The sequence below is a fragment of the Anser cygnoides genome, chromosome 4 (assembly GCF_040182565.1).
Source record: "Anser cygnoides isolate HZ-2024a breed goose chromosome 4, Taihu_goose_T2T_genome, whole genome shotgun sequence".
Classification (NCBI taxonomy): domain Eukaryota; kingdom Metazoa; phylum Chordata; class Aves; order Anseriformes; family Anatidae; genus Anser; species Anser cygnoides.
Window position 1 is genome coordinate 47,994,287 of NC_089876.1, and position 9,015 is coordinate 48,003,301.

Genomic DNA, 9,015 nt, shown 5'->3' on the forward strand with positions numbered 1-9,015 from the left:
GTAACTTTTTTCATAACCTTTGTGAACCTAAGAGCAAGGCAGCATGGGCTGGAGCACCATCTGCTGGCATCCCCTCCACTGACTGTTTGCACTGGGGCACTGCACGTTTTGGTTGCCCCCTCGGCACCCGCAGCTTTGTCAACCCAAGGGGACACAGTGCAACAGGGCCCTGCCTTGCCGTAGGACATGGTACATGGTGGTGTCCCCGAGGGGAAGAGGAAGGAACACGGGCTTCCTCCTACACAAGAGCAGCAGAAGCCTGGGGGGGCTGCAAGAGCTGTTTGCTACAGTGTGATCTCTTTCCAAAACTCAACATTTTTTGCTTTCTGGGTACCACTGACCTTGCCTGAGGCCTTCCCTGAGTGGAGGAGAACAGATTTTTGCAAGGTTGATTGGCTGCCAGGAGAATTAAATATGTTTATTTTTTCTCAGCACGTTACCATAAGTATTCTCCCTGTAAAGCATCCTTTCACTGTCTGTCTTGTTTAACTGTCAGAGGACATTCACATATGTTCCCTTTCCCTGCATTCGTTGTTGCTGCAAGCACAATTTGTGTACCAATTTCTCACCGCACGCATTCCACAGAGGACAGAAGGGCCCAGACAGCTGTGAAGAAATCCTGGCTCATGCGGATCTCCCCACAACTTGGACCATCCACAGGCGCCAAAAGCAACTTTTACATCGCCACATTTTGTATTAATAGTCACCGGATAAAATACACAAACACTAGAGAGAGTCCAGAGGAGAGACCAGCAGGAATGATCTCAGAAACATGACCTCAGAGGAAAGGCAAAGCAAACTGAGGCTGCTCAGGATACTCTTGTGACGAAAAGAACAAGAAAGGACAAAGTAAAGATCCCGAAATACGTAAAGGGCCGTCATGATGCAAGGTTAAGCAATATGTTGTTCTTTGCATCCCTTGGAATAGGACAAGGTGTAGAGGGCTTGACTTACCATGAAGAAGGGTCAAAACAGATGTTCTGGAGACCTTCCAATAGGACAGGTAGTGCAGCACCGCGTTGAGTAGTCTGTAGGGTCCCCATGGCCAGGACCAAATAAGACTTTTGTCAAGAATGACATGGGTATAATGGATCTTGCTCTACTGTACAGGAGTAGATCTTGAAATCCTTTTCCAGCTGTATAAGTCTTGGTCTCCTGGGAGCAATCCCATGCATTCTTGGTGCTACTTTCCCTGGAGGAAAAACATCTGGCCTCTTAGAAACACGGTTTGCATACCTGAAGAATAGGAGAGAAATTATGGATGAAGCTATGGAGTGGGTGAAAGTGGCTGTTCAGAGTCACAGCTTTAGAAATTATGCCCAAATTCTACTGTAGCCTCTTAATTTTTTTTCTCCTACTTCAGAACTAAAATTTAGTCCTCCCTACCACAGTCTCATGGATAATGTTAATGAAGATCAGGCCAATGTCTAAGTATGTTCAGCGTCTCCTAGCGCTTTTTGGCCAAGCTGTATTATTATGTTCTTTTTTCTTGTACACATTCTTCTCAAACTTATAAGCTAAATCTGGTTACAAAAATGTAGGGGTCATTTTAGAATCCAACAGGCAGACAGAAAATTTGCCATGTTAGAGTAGACAATAAAGAGTCTTTGTCTGTGTAAAATTGAGAATTCCCATGGTCAATGACTAGATGTGGGAGGAAGGGGAAAGCACGGAAAATTTTGAGGAAAGATAGCAGACTGAATGCAAGACTAAGTTTTGAATGTTTCCAAATCTCTGTCACTAGCATCAGTGCACTTAATAGAAATCATGTTAATATGCAAATGTTTCCAATTCAGCTATTATCTTTTCATATTTTATTGGTTTATTTAGTCATGGTGTTAACAGTAAAAATATCTCTTCAGCACAGTGCCTTCGGGGATATTAAAGAAAGTTCCTTTATTATTTCATGCAGCTCCTGAGAATAGCCTATGTGTTTTGCATCGATGCAGCAGATCAGCAAAAGCCCATGGTGTGCATTGCCTCACAAGACGTACAAATCTACCATTTTACATTTTGCACCCATGTGAAGGGATAACAGAAAAAAAATAATGAATGACATGGGCCAGCAAACTAGGAAAAGTCCTTCTGTCAAGCAAGACAAAGAGCAAAATACTCAAGCCTCTTTTAAATGTAATGTAATTCATGTCAATTTACACTCCCACCTGTTTGTGTATAAATCTGGAAGAAAAATATTTACATCATCTCTGTATTACACTGTGCACATACAAGCTCACGTATATCTCAAAAGTTGCAAACATGTCTTGACCAAGGGTTAAATTTTGATCTGCATTTTAAAGTACATTTAGAGGTAAGCGAAACAACTCAGGAAGAAAGGAAACCTCATTGTAACCACAAGATTTTTTAAATATTGTGACTTTGAAAACTGCCCAGAATGCAGTAGAGGCAGATTAACCTAGCTGGTGAGGTAAACGAATATGTTGCATGTGGCTGATCTGCTCATACTGGTAGTTCATTACACACTGCTACTAGTATGTAGCTAGAAATGGTAGGAATTTTCTCCAAAATCTGTTATGTGTAGATGTATACAAGCAAAATATAGATGAACTCAGTGATCTTCAAGAAGGCAGCATGTGAAAACTTCTCTGTTATTACTCTACAGAATTTAGGGACATTTTTTTCTGATTAAGGAAAGTCTTTGATGATGAATAATTTTTGGAAGCACACCAGGCTGCTTATTACATTCTTCACTACTATGGAAGTATATCAAATCTTGTAAATAAATCACTCTGTATCTTACCATCGTATGTATCTCACCAATATATATGATGCACAGCTGACCCCTGAGTGGAGAAAAGCAGATAGAGTGTAAAATTTCTTACAGAAGCTTATGCCTTGAAGTAGTGTTAGTCTCCTATTTGTCTGGACTACATCAACATTGCAATGAAAACAAATCAAAGTCTTAAGAGGCCACAAATGCCACATTTTCTCTGTTGCATTGATGAAACTTTTAATTGCAAAATGAGTGAAGCTAGTTAAACTCCATAAGACTGTCAGTTGTTTGGCCTAACACAATTACAGTTGTTGCAGAAACATACCTTTCTGTTAGCTCTTTCCCCTTTGTCTTAGGAATATTGCTAAGAAAAAAAAAAAGTGGAAGAACAAAATTTTGAAACTCCACAACATGTAATTTGCAACACTGGTTTTGTGATGCCGTTGTTAACAGCCAAGGTCAATAAACTGTTGAAGTGTGTTGGTATGCTTTGCTGGCTCCATGTAGGTATGAAACAAACCCAGTTTCTGCTGTAGCATTGTGAACTGGAGAAACAAAGTGCATTGGAAGAGCTCCATATCCGCTCACTGGAAAAGAGGGGAATTGATCTCTGAAAGCAGGCTTACAAATTTGCTAGCTGTTGAATGAGATCAGCTTATAAAATGGATCGCATTCATTTTTTCAGTGCGATTATGTCATCCTCAAAAATAGGTTGAACTCTGCATGTCTGAAATTCCAGATCTTACCCCTGGTTCTGTGGTCTTTCTACATGATTATGTAACAGGACTGTCATTCAGCAAACTCAGCTTCAAGTATACTAAAAGTGCGAGTCTTAAATTCATAATTAATGAAAAAAATAACATTGAAAAAACACGAGATAAGTATCTGTGAATAAAAATATTCCCTAATAGTAACTGTGTGGATTTTAGGGGAATGACATTAAGAATGCTTCTGGCCAATTATTTGATATTAACAGTCACTAGATGCTACGGAAAGCAACTCATGAAATACTTTTACACAAGTTCTCATAGAAATGTCTTCTGTGATGTATCGCTATGCTACACAGTTGAACAAAGAGATATGGCATGTAGCAGGGAGAGATATTGGCTGTACTGGGCATGCAGAAGGCAAAGCTGATCTTTATGTTATCTAAATACTTGTTTCTGAAAATATGATAGATGTTTCTGAAATAAAATAGCTGGGCAAATCCTAAGAAGGCCAGGCACCTGATAAAAAAAATGATGCTTGGTATCTAATCCAACATGAAAACAGCCAAATTTCTACAGGGATAACACACAATGTTCTCACAGGCTATATATACAGTAGTAAATTAAACAGAGATGGGGCATGTTTCTGGAGGCTGAAGGCCATCTGCCTGTGTTGTTGTAGCAGTCCCTACCTGTTCTCCTGGGCTTGCCAGAGAGACCAAACCAACAGGCAGCCTGAACGTCACCACACTCTTTTGGGAGCTAAGAGCATTCATTAGTTTGGGAAAAGGCCAGTCTTTGTCAACTGATGTCAATCAGGTGTGTTTTATTTATTGATATATCCACGCTGCTATTTGTAGCCCCATATTTACCAGTACGCATCTCTCAAAGAACGTGTGCACCTCTTGCTTTAACTGCTCCTGTAATGCCTGTCTATGTCACTGTGGCAAATATCTTGATGAAGAAGGACTTGAGATCTGAAGAAGAGGATCTCCTTGGGGTTTCCTCCCATGTTAGTGACACTGTCATCTCATGGATGGTGGTAGGACTGGCCCCACACTTGGAAAAGCAATTTCTCTAAAGGAGACGGATTGCATTACCTTCAGAGCAACCAGGCAGGGGGTTGAGTTGGTTCACCTCTTTGCAAGGGTGCTGGAGGACATCAAAGGGAGTCGTAGGTGTTGAACGCTTGGTGCCATCAGTGCAAGGCTAAGTTAGGACTGCAGGACTAGGATGAAACCACCTCTGCCTATGATTGCTACATCTAATTCCCCTCTTGCTCTCACACACACTGAGTCACAAGTCACTCCAAGAAGTTAAAAAGACAGCACAATAAACAGAGCCAAGAATCAGACCAAACAGAAGTGAGATCTCTAAAAGCTTTAGCCATGTGAGTAGTTCACAAGAGTTCCCCTCAGCTCCAACCTCATATCATTATTGTTTGCTTGTCAAAATCAGCATCATTTGTTTTGCTTTCATTTACATGTTTGCCATGAGTGGATTTTTGCTTTTAAAAATGATCAGCACAACATGAGGAATCTCAGGCCCTTGATGAAGACCAGATAACCATTTAAAATACATGGGAAGAGGGGATAGCTACCTCCATGGACTAAGTTCATTTGTCCTGTTCACTTCTGACATCTTCCTAAGCATGGAAACACCAAATGCAGCTGAAAGGCCTTACTGAGCTAAAACCAACAAAACCACTCTCCAAAAAAATGCAGATTTGTCTCACCAGCCTCCAATGGTTTCTTTTTGGGTTTAGTCTCAAATTATTGTTCTCAGTCTGGACCTACCTGGCTGCATGCAGTCCCATTCGCACCCTTGTTGTCACAGGGCAGTAGCTGGATCTCATCAAGCTTTGGTAGAGGCCATCTGTGGGAGCAAGAGACATGTGGCAAGTCCTGGGGTGGGGGCAGTCAGAAGACACCTGGACCCATCCTCAGGGCATACTCTGCCTGATCATCACAGCTGTGCATTCAGCCTCTGCCAAACCTCATTGCACTGTCCCCAGCATGACTGCAAGTGAAGTAAAATCACTCACAGCACATAATGTGCAGTAAAATCCTGCAGGAATTTAATGCCCTTTATTAATTACCCTTCAAAGTATTTCAAGGTTAAGTTTACTAAGAATCCTTTTCTCAGTCAGACCTAATAGGACCTTTCCTAAAAACAGGTAGATTTTTTTTATAAAATTATATATGTACGTACATATATGTATATCCATATATAAAAAAACTATATTTCATATTTGCCAGATTGACAGCTGTATATAGTTGCATTTACTTCATGTGTTATTTCTAATCTGCTGGATCTTCACATCTTCACCTGCTTTACACTTATTATTTCAGGTAAATTTACAAACCCACAAACCTCAGTTGGGATTTTGCATGTCCTGATGCTTGCTTTCACACCTCTCTGGTCTCATTGGCAGTGGCTGTGCATCGAGGTGCATAGGATTTCTCCTCTTGGGAACACAGGTGAGTGTTGGTTTTATTTTCAAGGTCCATGTTTCTGTGTCATCTGAAATTCCTAAGAGGTTTCATATTTAAAATACCGTTTTGAATGTGCAGCTTCTTTCTGCTGAATCTGAGTTTGCTGCAGCTGAGGGGCCTTGAATCTCCTGTTAAATCATGGCTCACCTGCAGTTCTGTTTTTCCAATGGTACTACAAAGAAAAGAACCAAGTATGGCAAAGTACCCATCCCAGCAGGCAGGCACATGAGACTTCCTATGGGATTTCAGACATGAATCTCAGAGCCAGCCCATCATCACGTAAATCCGCACTCCTTTGTCGCTCTTGTTTTGTAGGAACCTAGTACCATTAGTGTCTCCCCAAATCAAACAAAACAGCTCATTGGTAGGGAACCAACTGGTCCTGCTTTGCAAGTGAAAGGCTCATCATGAAGTCTTTCAATATCAGCAGGCTATTTAAAAATGGAATTTGTGGCACTCTGCAAGAGACTTCTGTAATTTCAATTAGGCTTTCTTTGGAATAGGCTATCTGAGAAAAGAACAGTTTTGGAAAATAAAAGCTTTATCTACTTATTAGCAAGTCAATAAAAGCCATGAAGACTCCAAACTTCTGCTTTGGCTTTGTGTGCATTAACAGGCCAAACAACCTAGCTTCATCTGAAACTGGTTTCAAATTACTTGCAGATGGCTGGATGTAGATGAAAGACTGCATAAAGGTGTTCCTTATTCTATTCTGTACTCCCTAGACTATTGGGCTATGTGCTGACACTTGGATGCTTGTTTTACAATATCATTTGACATGTGGGATTTATGTGTCAAAATTTCATTTAAAGCCAAGAAAATGTCAACTAGCAAGTACAGAGAAGCAGCAAAAGACTGTGCTTTTCAAGACAGAAGTCAGTGAGTTGGACACTGCCAAGTCTGAACCCTGTACCAAGCACACACACAAAAATTTGACCCAACTGCCAGCAAACTAAGATTCCTTTGGTGTGTTCTGCTGAGATTCCATTACTGCCTTTATCATTAAGAAAATAATGTAATAAAATGAGACCTTTTCCCTGAATGCATTAATAAAGATAACTTGTTGGTCAAGCTCCAAAACCACTGGAGCCACATTTAATTTACTGCTTTTATGGATTTAGGATTTGGTTTGCTGCTATGTTCAGTCCACTGCAACAATATAATGGGAAATTGTAATGGCATGTTTAAAAGAAAGGGTTCATAATCTATCACTGAAGCTTTAAAATGTCTTGTGCAAACATCCACAATTAAATGCTACCAAAAATGGTCATTTCACATGGTTTCACTGCAGCTCACCAAAAGAGGAGGGGAGGAAAGACCTAAATAATCATTAATATAGCTTTTTGTGCTAGTCACCTTCTAACAGCCTGGGGAAGAGAACTGCTAAAAGAACTGTAAAGGCTTGCAACCCCACTGCTGCTCCTCATATTAAGAGCATCTGTGCATTACTTCATAAAATATCAGATGACATACTGCCTTATTTCCAATCAATAAAAATAACAATATGTTATGCAAAGATCCTTCTGATGTCTTGTAAATAGTTGTTCAGAAGGGCATTGGCCTTTTGTCAGTGCCTAGTTCAGGTGGTGGAGACCTTTACATCAACCAACACATAAAACATGAGAAAACAAGAGCACCTGTGAAGTGCAAGGCCATAGGCCTGACATGTTGTGACAGGGATAAAGATGGCACCAAAGCCGTGTAGTCCATCAACCTCTGCACAAGAAGAGCCCAGTTTCTTAAGGGCCAGATTCTGCACTTCTCACACGGAGCAGGAGCTACTCCAACTGCTGCCTTCATTTGGGCTTGCTGCTGCCTTGTGCTGTGAGAATAATGAGGAAAGCTGCTGAGTTTTGGCTTATTTGAAACAAAAAAGGCCCTGGTGCAGACAGAGCCACCTCTTCCTCCTGCTCGGGCTTGAGGAGAAGACAGCGACAGGACAAACTTGCTCTCCACACCACTGAGCAGGCTGCTGCTGGTGTGCCTGTGATGTAATCCAGCCCCGGGTGAAGAAAAATAAAAGCTCCTGATGGAAAATGAACACCAAACCCACTCAGTTCCTTTGGATTTATTTTAAGATTGTGGGTTTCAGTAAAGAATGTCTGACAAATTCTTTCAAATTGTCCTAGGAAATGTGCCCGTCTCTTCACGTGGGGGCAAGGGAGGAAGGAATTTGCCATCTTCATTTTACCACCGTGATTGATTAAATGCCTCATAGGTAGTGCTGGACAAAGGCATTCTGAAACTCAGGTGGCAAAAAAAGTGCTTTGTTTAGAAAATGTGACTGGTACGAAGCCTTTCTCTAGCCGCAGATTTAAACAAATACATTGTTTTTTATTTGCGTTCGGCAGTTTCCATTTGTGCAGCTTTTGCCAGAAGACTGAAGAGGTCTGTGATATGTAATTTACTGCTCAGTGATTTTAAAGATGAATGTTTGGACTCTCATTGATATTTGATTTTTATTGCTCATTTTGTTACCAGGGGAGGTTTCCACATGTAGCTTTATATAAACTCGGTCTGGTTTCTTGTTCTGTCCTCAGGATATAGCATGTCTTGCTTCTCTAGGAGCTTGGAAACAATGCTCTGTTTTGCGGTCTTTTTTTTTTTTTTTCCTTTTTTTTTTTTTTTCTTCCATACAGCTTATGACTTATACTTTCAGTGAATTCCTTGCTGAAGGTAAATTCTTTATTGTCAGAATTTGTCAGTGATGTTGGGGCTCCCCATCCTTGCAGGAGCAGTACAAGAGTCCCAGCAGCAGCTGGGCATGGGGAACACTACTTGTTTCCATATTTCTGGATGCCCTAAAACCCACATGAAGCCTGCAGGCTCATGTCTCTGTCATGGGAACAAGAGGAAAATTGTCTGTGAGTGCAAGCCTGGGCCTCAGCTGAGATACAGTGAAGGGCCTGCTGTGGCCAGCAAGGCCCAGCTGAGACCCTGAAAGGCCCAGTCCCTCCGGGGCCCCTCCTGCCAGCTCAGCTTTATCATCATACGGATGTCGTGAAGCCCACCCCAACCAAAGTGGCTTTTGGGTGGCTCTGACCTACCCTGGAGCACCAGGACCTGGAAGCCCTGTCAGTAA

At 41.4% G+C, this 9,015-nt stretch overlaps 1 long non-coding RNA gene across 1 annotated transcript; it reads right to left on the minus strand.

Moving 5' to 3' along the window:
• Positions 1–882: 882 nt before the first annotated feature.
• Positions 883–7,000, minus strand: LOC106032378 (uncharacterized). The gene is made up of 4 exons (XR_001204824.3): positions 5,812–7,000; positions 5,235–5,313; positions 2,759–2,801; positions 883–1,236 (listed from the first exon to the last, which is right to left on the minus strand). It is a non-coding gene; the product is annotated as an uncharacterized lncRNA (long non-coding RNA).
• Positions 7,001–9,015: the final 2,015 nt, after the last annotated feature.